This window comes from Glycine soja, chromosome 8 (genome assembly GCF_004193775.1).
Source record: "Glycine soja cultivar W05 chromosome 8, ASM419377v2, whole genome shotgun sequence".
NCBI lineage: Eukaryota > Viridiplantae > Streptophyta > Magnoliopsida > Fabales > Fabaceae > Glycine > Glycine soja.
Genome location: NC_041009.1, coordinates 28355344 through 28366153, shown reverse-complemented (window position 1 = coordinate 28366153; position 10810 = coordinate 28355344). Strand labels below are relative to the sequence as shown.

Sequence of the window (10810 nt, the reverse complement as noted above, 5' to 3'; positions counted from 1 at the left end):
CTTGTGAATCAAGGGGAAGCAACGTATTTTAATTATGATATTTTCTAATTAAATTTTACTCACTGTTTAATTTACAAAAGCAAACAACCCCCCCCCCAATTTGTTACTATTTCCTACTATCTGTTATGAACATTTGGTTTATCATTGCTAGCTCGTTGGAAAACGACCTAGGATCACTTCCTAGTTACTATATTTTAATATTTATTTGATTCGGGTACGGCCTCAATCAAATTTGGCGCCGTTGCCGGGGAACATTGTCTAAAGGTTTATAATAGCTAGTGTCGTGTTAGTGTTTAATTGTTAGTGTTGTGTTAGTGTGTGTTAGTGTGTGTTAGTGTTGTTTAGTGTGTGTTCTGTTTTAGTTTTTCTGTTAAGTGTTTCCCCTGTTTCAGTTTTGGGTGTTTTGCTGTGAATAGTGTTTTGCGACGGATTTAGCGACCACTTTTGCTTGCGGCAAAATAGAGTAGTAATGGAAATCATGTAGCGACGGATTTTAGCGACCACCCTTGCTGAATTATTTGGGATTTTTTGTTTTAGTAGCTAGAGTTGTTATTTTTGGCTGAATTTTTTTGTGGTAACTTCTTTTAATCTATATTTTGAGGGAAAAATAGCTAGAGCCTTTAGTTTGGTCAGATTTGAAAGTTCCAAAAAAAGTAGCAAATTTGATTTTTGTCAAAACTTCAAACGACCATAATTTTTGCTCCGGTTATCAGAATCGCAATTATTATATATGTATTTGGGGTAGAAAAAAAGTTCCTATGCCGTGGCAGCTGTCCGTAGGTCGGCTGAGGTCTCCATCGTCCAACAAAAGTGATTCTGTCAAAAGTTTTTTTTATTTTTCAAGTATTTTTCTCTTATTTTTCTTGACTTACCATTTTTAGCTTATATAGTTAGACTTCGAATTTTCATTTGAAATTTTTTGTGCTATCTTCTCATCATTTTATAAGGTTGCTCACAAAATTTCAAGTCATTTGGATATCATTTAATGGTAGTTGTAGTTCAAACTTACACTGTTACTTGCATAAGAAGGCAACTAGTTATGCATGTTGAATTTAGTGTATGACTAGAGGAAATCCATCTGACTTACAACCCTTTGATCCTGAGATAGATAGGACATTTCATAGATTAGTTAGACATCATTTAGTACCTTTTGAGCATCCTGAGCATTATGATATTGGTGATTTTGAGCATTATAATTTTGAGCATTCTGATTTTGAATATTCTGAGAACATGGCACACCCTCCACCCCGTGAGAGGACTCTAAGGGAATTGGCTGCACCTGATTTCACCTACGAAAGCTTGTGCATCCAATAGCCTGATGAGGATGTCCCATATGTTCTTAAAACTGGACTGATCCATTTGCTTCCAAAGTTTCATGGCCTTGCAGGTGAAGACCCACACAAGCATCTGAAAGAATTCCATATTGTCTGCTCCACCATGAAACCACCAGATGTCCAGGAGAATCACATATTTCTGAGGGCCTTTCCTCATTCTTTAGAGAGAGTGGCAAAGGACTGACTATATTACCTTGCTCCAAGGTCCATCACGAGCTGGAATGACCTCAAGAGAGTATTCTTAGAAAAAAATTTCCCTGCTTCCAGGACCACGACCATCAGAAAGGATATTTCAGGTATTAGACAACTCAGTGGAGAGAGCCTATATGAATAATGGGAGAGATTTAAAAAATTATGTGCCAGTTGCCCTCACCACCAGATTTCAGAGCAGCTTCTTCTCCAATATTTTTATGAAGGACTCAGCAACATGGAGAGAAATATGATAGATGCTTCCAGTGGTGGAGCCCTTGGAGACATGACCCCTGTTGAAGCCAGAAATTTAATTGAGAAGATGGATTCCAACTCCTAGCAATTCAGTGCCAGAAATGATGCTATTGTCATTAGAGGAGTGCATGAAGTAGCCACGAATTCATCAAGTGAGACTAAGAAGCTTGAAGGTAAACTAGATGCCTTGGTTAACCTGGTAACCCAACTGGCCATGAATCAAAAATCTGCACCTGTCACCAAACTCTGTGGTTTATGCTCCTCTGCCAACCACCACACAGACCTTTTCCCTTCTGTGCAACAATCTGAAGCAATTGAACAGCCTAAAGCTTATACTGCAAACATCTACAACAGACCTCCTCAACCTCAACAGCAAAATCAGCCACAACAACATAACTATGACCTCTCTAGCAACAGGTACAATCCTGGATGGAGGAATCATCCCAACCTTAGATGGTCGAATCCTTCACTGTTGTTGGCCCAAGCAGACCATATGTTCCTCCATCAATCCAGCAACACAACAACAACAGCAACAGCCCCAGAAACAACAAACAATTGAGGCCCCTTCGCAACCTTCCCTTGAAGAACTTGTGAGGCAAATGACTATGCAAAACATGCAGTTGCAACAAGAGACCAGAGCCTCCATTCAGAGCTTAACTAATCAGATGGGACAGTTGGCTATACAGTTAAATCAACAACAGTCCCAGAATTCTGATAGATTATCTTCTCAATCTGTCCAGAATCCCAAAAATGTGAGTGCCATTACATTGAGGTCAGGAAAACAGTGTCAAGGACCTCAACCAGTAGCATCTTCCTCATCCGCCAATGAACCTGCCCAACCTCACTCTACTCCAGAAAAAGATGATGACAAAAATTTAAAGAATAAGTTACCAAACAATTTCTATGCAGGTGAATCTAAAGAGAAGCAGCATATCCCTCTTCCATTCCCTCCAAGAGCAATTTCCAACAAAAAAATGGAAGAGGCAGAGAAGGAGATCTTGGAAACTTTTAGAAAAGTAGAGGTAAACATACCTCTGCTGGATGCTATAAAGCAAATTCCAAGATATGCTAAATTCTTGAAGGAGTTGTGCACTAATAAGCGGAAGCTTAAAGGAAGTGAAAGAATTAGTATGGGCAGAAATGTCACCGCATTGATTGGTAAATCTGTTCCCCAAATCCCTGAAAAATGTAAAGATCCAGGTACATTCAGCATACCTTGTATTATAGGGAACAATAAGTTTGACAATGCCATGCTAGATTTAGGAGCTTCTGTTAGTGTTATGCCTCTGTCTATTTTTAATTCTCTATCTCTAGGTCCTTTGTAGTCAACTGATGTGGTAATTCATTTAGCTAATAGAAGTGTTGCCTATCCTGCTGGTTTCATAGAGGATGTCTTAGTTATAGTTGGTGAGCTGATTTTCCCTATTGATTTCTATATTTTAAATATGGAGGAGGGATTTTCTAAAGGATCAATTCCCATCATTCTAGGCGAACCTTTTATGAAAACTTCTAGAACTAAGATAGATGTATATGCAGGCACACTATCTATGGAGTTTGGTGATATAACTGTTCATTTTAATATTCTTGATGCTATGAAACACCCATCTGAAGATCTTTCTATATTTCGTGTTGAAATAATTAACCATATTGTTGATGAATACATGACTGATCTTCATTCTAATCTGCATGCCTGTCATTCTTCATGCATTGAATCTGAATTTGTACTTGATCATATGTCTGAATTTGATGTTGAGAGTGAATCTGAATTTGATATTGATTACATGTCTGCTGATGTTTTACCTCTTGAGATTGATTTTATAGAGTCAGATAGAACTAACCATGTTTCAGGAAGTACACATACCTCTGACTTTCTTTATGAGGTACAGGCTGAGAAACCATCTCTTTCTACCACTATCATGCAATCCACACCAGAATTGAAGCCTCTGCCATCAAATTTAAAATATGCTTACTTGGATGATAGCAAAAGTTTTCCAATAATTATATTTGCCTCCCTTGTTGATGAGCCAGAGGAGAAGCTATTATCAGTTCTCAAGAAGCATAAGAAAGCTATAGGCTAGACCCTGGCGGACATTCCTGGTATTAGCCCATCCATATGTATGCATCGAATAAATTTAGAAGATAGGGCTAAACCAGTAAGACAGCCACAGAGAAGACTCAACCCGGTGATTCTTGATGTAGTGAAGAAGGAGGTAACCAAGCTTTTGTAAACAGGAATCATTTATCTTATCTCCGACAGCCAATGGGTGAGTCCCGTCCAGGTAGATCCAAAGAAAACCGGCCTCACTGTGATAAAAAATGAGAAGGAGGAGCTGATTCCTACTCGGGTGCAAAACAGTTGGAGAGTATGCATCGACTATAGGAGGCTGAACCAGGTTACCAAAAAGGATCATTTTCCACTGCCATTCATTGACCAGATGCTTGAACGCCTGGCAGGTAAATCTCACTACTGTTTCCTTGATGGTTTTTCTGGTTATATGCAAATCACTATTGCTCCTGAGGATCAGGAAAAGACCACATTCACCTGCCCCTTCGGCACTTTTGCCTATAGGAGGATGCCTTTCGGCCTGTGCAATGCCCCTGGTACCTTCCAGCGGTGCATGATTAGTATTTTTTAGTGATTTTTTAGAAAATTGCATAAAAGTGTTTATGGATGATTTCACTGTATATGGATCCTCTTTTGATGTTTGTTTGGATAGTCTAGAAAAGGTTTTGAATAGATGCACTGAAACTAACCTTGTTCTAAATTTTGAAAAATGTCATTTTATGGTTGAGCAAGGTATAGTTTTAGGCCACATTATTTCCAATAAGGGCATTGAAGTAGATCCTGCAAAAAATTTTGTTATTTCACAATTGCCTTACCCCTCTTATGTGCGAGAGGTGAGATCTTTTCTTGGTCATGCAGGATTCTACAGGCGCTTTATAATAGATTTTAGCAAAGTAGCCCTTCCACTATCCAACTTGTTGCAAAAGGAGGTGGAGTTTGACTTTAATGATAAATGCAAAGAGGCTTTTGATTGCCTAAAAAGAGCACTGACTACCACCCCCATCATCCAGGCACCCGACTGGACAGCCCCTTTTGAGCTTATGTGTGATGCATCAAATTATGCATTGGGGGTTGTCCTTGCTCAGAAAATTGATAAATTTCCTAGGGTGATATATTATGCTTCTAGGACTTTAGATGTTGCCCAAGTGAATTATACTACTACTGAGAAAGAGCTACTAGCCGTAGTTTTTGCTCTTGAAAAATTTCGTTCTTATTTGCTTAGTACTCGCATTATTGTTTATATTAACCATGCAACTTTAAAGTACTTGTTGCAGAAGGCTGATTCCAAGCCTAGGTTGATCCAATGGATGCTCTAGCTCCAAGAGTTTGACTTGGAGATCCGTGATAGGAGCGGAGCACAAAATTTAGTTGCTGATCATTTGAGTCGGATCGAACATGTGTCTGATGAGGACTCACCCATTCGGGATGATTTCCCAGATGATCATTTATATATATTGTATACTATTTCTGATTCTCTTTCTACTCCCTGGTTTGCTAACATTGTCAATTATTTAGTTGCTTTTGTTTTTCCTCCCTTAGCATTTAAGGCTCAAAAAGATAAAATTAAAGTGATGCTAAGCATTTTATTTGGGATGACCCCTACTTGTGGAAATTGTGCAGTGATCAGGTCATTAGACGATGCAATCCAGATCATAAGACTGACTCAGTCCTGTAGTTCTGTCATTCTTCCGCACCGAGAGGTCATCTGGGTGTTCAACGGACAGCTCGCAAAGTGCTTGACTGTGGCTTTTACTGGCCCACCATCTTTAAAGATGTGTGGAATATTTGTAGCACTTGTGAGCAGTGTCAGAGGGCAGGAAGTGCACTTACATGGCGACAACAAATGCCTCAGCAACCTATGCTATTTTGTGAGGTGTTTGATGTCTGGGGTATAGATTTCATAGGCCCTTTTCCTGTATCTTTTGGTTATGTTTACATTCTCCTTGCAGTTGATTATGTTTCAAAATGGATGGAAGCCAAGCCCACTAGAACTAATGATGCTAAGGTTGTTGTAGATTTTGTCAGATCTAATCTGTTTTGCAGGTTTGGAGTACCTAAAGCAATCAATCGTTAGTGATCAAGGAACCCATTTTTGCAACAAATCAATGCATGCATTACTTAAAAAATATGGGGTTTTCCACAGGGTATCCACACCATACCACCCCCAAACCAATGGACAGGCAAAAATTTCTAACAAGGAGATCAAGAAAATTTTAGAGAAGATTGTGCAACCAAACAGGAAAGATTGGAGTACCAGGCTAGATGATGCTCTTTGGGCACATAGGATTGCCTACAAAGCACCCATAGGAATGTCTCCTTATCGGGTTGTCTTTGGAAAGGCATGCCATCTTCCAGTGGAAATTGAGCACAAAGCATAATGGGCAGTGAAGACCTGCAACTGCTCTATGGATCAAGCTGGTCAGGAAAGAAAGTTGCAAATGAGTGAGTTAGATGAGATCCGCCTAGAAGCATATGAGAATGCCAAGTTCTACAAAGAAAATACCAAGAAGTTCCATGATAGCTAGATAATTAAGAAGGACTTCATGGTTGGGCAAAAAGTGTTATTGTATAATTCTAAGCTCGGACTCATGAGTGGTATGTTGAGGTCTAAGTGGATTGGTCCTTTTGTTGTTACTAATGTTTTTCCTTATGGTACAGTTGAGATCAAAAGCGACTCCACGAACAAGAGCTTCAAGGTCAATGGACACCGACTTAAGCCATTCCTCACAAACCCTTCTTTAGTGGACGTAGTGGTGGAAGAGACTTCCTTACTCCATCCTACTCTTCCTCTACAATGACTTAGGGAGTTTTTCTTTCCTATCTCCTTTTTTACTTTTATTACATTTGTTTGATTCTATTTGATGGTTTAATTGCTTTTAATCTTTTACTTGTGCCACATTGAGGACAATGTGTTGTTTAAGTATGGGGGGAGTGTGCTCTTTGCTTTTGGTTTTGTTAGTTGTGTTAAATTAATTTAATTTTGTTAGTTTTGTTGGGTTCTAGTTTAATTTTGTTAGTTTTGTTGTGTTAAATTTACATGTTTATCTTTGAATTATAGGATATGTTCAAGTAATGGGTAATTTTTCTGAAAATAAAAGTCTCTTGACATTTTGTGACTTGAAATCCTTGTTTTTCCTTTACATGTCATGATAGTTTTGAAAGCTCAATTTGAAAGTGATAAGTTTACCTTTGTGAAAATTCGAACCATCCATCATCATAATCTTTTGGTGTGTTTTGCCCCATTGATTGCTTGCACAATAGCCTTGGCTTGATTCTTTTTTATGCTTCCTAATTCACATGCATATTTGGAAATGATTTAGGCTATTTCGTTCTTATAAGCTTCTAGCCAAATGGACTTACCTTGAATTAATTCCTTTGATAGCCCCTTTGAGCCTATTTTCCCCTTTCTTTGTTTTGAAGCTCATTACAAACCTTAAGTGAAAAACCATGATATCACCTTACCCTTAAGGAATTTTGGAGCTTTGAAATTGTTTTGGGAATAAGCTAGGAATAAGTGTGGGGGGGTATGTTTCATTGGAAGATAAGATATGATTTTTGGCCATGCTTGATGTGTGTGTATATATATATATATATATATATATATATATTGCCTAGTTATTTCTTTAATCTTCAATTTTGTACTGTTCAATAAAAAAATAAAAAAAATGAAAAATGAAAAAAAATATAAAAAAAAATCAGTTGTTGCAAATTCTGCAATTTCGTACTATTCAAAAAAGAAGAAGAAGAAGAAAAAAAGTGAAGTTGAATAAATAAGTCATGATATGAGAACTTGATTTGGGAGCCTTTGTTGATTTTGTTGATATTAGAGGGTTTGGGTTTACTACTTGTGCATAATTTCCACTTATTCCCATTGCTCCTCTATTCCTTTGGGATTTAGCTACTTATTCTATATTTTTTTCCCTACCTTGTCCTTGGCCCCATTACAACCTTTAAAGACCTTTTGATCCTCATATGCATGTGTTGTCAAGTCGTTTGTCAATTTTAGAATTTTGCCAAGTCTATGTGGTGTTTGTTTTCATGGGTGCTATATCAATTGTATATCTTGTGAGGCTTTATCAATTGTCATTATTGAGCTGATTAACTATTTTGCCATGATTGGGTTGCTTGGATGATTTTCATGAATGTCTTGACTCTTTGGATCTCTTCATGTTAGATGTTACCCATTCCTTTCATTCCTTGATGTTCATTGAGAAATATGTAAATGTTTTGGCTGTCTCTCTTTTATATCCTTGGATTTTGTTCTTTATTTCATTTTGCTCAGGAGTACAAAAGGCTAAGTATGGGGGATTTTGAACCAATGAACTCAGTGACAATCTCCTTGGACAGAAGCTTCTCTCGAATGAAATGAAAATCAATCTCTATGTGCTTAGTCCTTTCATGAAAAACTGGGTTTGAGGCAATATGAAGAGCATCCTGATTATCACAATACAACTTCATTGGCAACTCTTCACAAAACCTCAATTCCTGCAGAAACTATTTAATCCACATGAGCTCACAAGTAACCATAGCCATAGATCGATATTCAGCTTCTGCACTGGACCGAGCGACAACTGTCTGTTTCTTGTTTTTCCAAGAAATAAGATTTCCTCCAATGAAGACACAATAGCCTAATGTAGACCTTCTATCCATGGGACAACCATCCCAATCAGCATCACAATATCCCGATAGTTGTGTATTACCCTTGTCTTCATACAATAACCCTTGACCAGGAGCTTTTTTAAGATATCTCAGAATACGCATGACAGCATTCCAATGGTCCAAATGAGGATTCTGCATAAACTGGCTAACCACTCCCACAGCAAAGGAGATATCAGGTCTGGTAATGGTAAGGTAAATGAGTTTTCCCACAAGCCTCTGATATCTCTCGGGATCAGGATAAACTTCACTTTGATCTGCCATGAGCTTCAGGTTTGGATCCATAGGACTTTCAACAGGTCTACAATTCTGCATACCTGTTTCTTCTAAAATGTCAAGAGCATACTTTCTCTGAGAGATCACAACACCATCTCCTGATTGAGCTACTTCAATACCAAGGAAATACTTCAAAGGACCCAAATCTTTGGTCTGAAAATGACTGAATAAGCGCTCTTTTAGCTGGGTGATCTTAGTAGTATCATTCCCTGTAATCACTATATCATCAACATAGACAATTAGATAAACACATTTTTCAGGGGATGTATGACAATAAAATACAGAATGATCAGCTTCACTTCGTTTCAGTCCAAACATGCGGACAACATGACTAAATTTACCAAACCAAGCGCGAGGAGATTACTTCAACCCATAGAGAGATCGGTGAAGCTTACAAACAAGACCATACTCCCCCTGAGCAACAAACCCAGGAGGTTGCTCCATATAAATATCCTCCTCAAGATCACCATGGAGAAAGGCATTCTTAATATCAAGCTGATGGAGGGGCTAGTGACGGATAGCAGCCATAGCAAGAAACAGACGAACAGTGGTGAGTTTGGCGACAGGAGAGAAAGTGTCACAGTAATCAATGTCATATACCTGTGTGTAGCCCTTAGCCACCAAGCGAGTCTTAAGCCAATCAACCTTACCATTGGGCCCAACTTTAACAGTGTAGACCCATCTACAACCCACAGTGGTCTTATCAGGAGGAAGAGAAACAAGCTCCCAAGTACCATTATCTTCAAGAGCCTGCATCTCATCAACCATAGTCTGTCTCCAGCCAAGATGATCAAGTGCCTCACGGACAATGGAAGGAATAGTAAAGGAGGCCAATGAGAAAACAAAGAAACTATATGAAGGAGACAAACGATGATAACTTAAGAAATTATAAATAGGATGAGGATTACGAGTAGAGCGAATACCTTTCCTGATGGCAATGGGCCAATGTGTGTCAGAATGAGAAGAAGAGGTGGAAGGAGCCATGAGTGGAGGACTGGCTGAAGAAGAACGAGAACCACAGGGAGAAGCTTCAGGTACTGGAAATCCAATCTGCGTTGTCCTGGGTTGATTTGTAATCAAAGGTGAAGATACAACTTCAGGTGAATCCGGTGAGGAAGAGGGACCAACAATGACATTTTGGTCGAAGTCATCTAGAGGATAAGGAGAAGGAATAGGGAGAACTTCTTGAAGAGATGAAGAATGGTCTTCGGAAGGTGAGAAGAATGGTCTATCTTCAAAGAAGGTTACATCTGTAGACATGTAGTATCTTCTCATGGTTGGAGAATAACATTTGTAACATTTTTGAAGACGAGAATAACCCAAGAAGACGCATTTAACTGACCTAGCAGAGAGTTTGTCTAAACCAGGAGACAAATCATGGACAAAACAAGTACAACCAAACACTTTAGGAGAGACATGAAATAGTGGATCATGAGGGAAGACGATTGAGTGAGGGATTTGGTTTTCAAGAGAAGAAGAGGGCATCCTATTGATTAGGAAACAAGCAGTAAGCACTGCATCTCCCCAATGATGTGTAGGAACATTTGAATTTAACATTAGGGAGCGTGCAGTTTCAACAAGATGACGATTCTTCCTTTCTGCTATGCCATTTTGTTGTGGTGTGTGAGGACATGTAGACTGATGTAAAATGCCCTTGGAAGACAAAAAAGAAGAAAGATCATGAGAGTAATATTCTTTAGCATTGTCACTCCTAAAAATTTTAATTGTTTTTCCAAATTGATTCTCAATCTCATAATAAAAAGACACAAATATAGACAAAAGTTCAAATCTGTCTTTCATTAAATAAACCCAAGTACATCTGGAGAATTCATCAATGAAGGTTACAAAATATCGAAAACCAAAAGATGTAACACGACTTGGTCCCCAAATGTTAGAATGAATGGTAGAGAAAGTCGAGTTACATCTTTGTACAGTTTGAGGAAATGACGACCTGACATGTTTTCCTAGTTGACAAGACTCACAATCTAAGACTCGAAGATTCTTGAGACTAGGAACCATCATCTTCAATTTTGGT

General features: G+C 38.5%; 1 non-coding gene across 1 annotated transcript; it reads right to left on the bottom strand.

Moving 5' to 3' along the window:
* Positions 1-1608: 1608 nt before the first annotated feature.
* LOC114424855 lies at positions 1609-1715 on the bottom strand. Its single transcript, XR_003669145.1, has one exon. It is a non-coding gene; the product is annotated as a small nucleolar RNA R71 (small nucleolar RNA).
* Positions 1716-10810: the final 9095 nt, after the last annotated feature.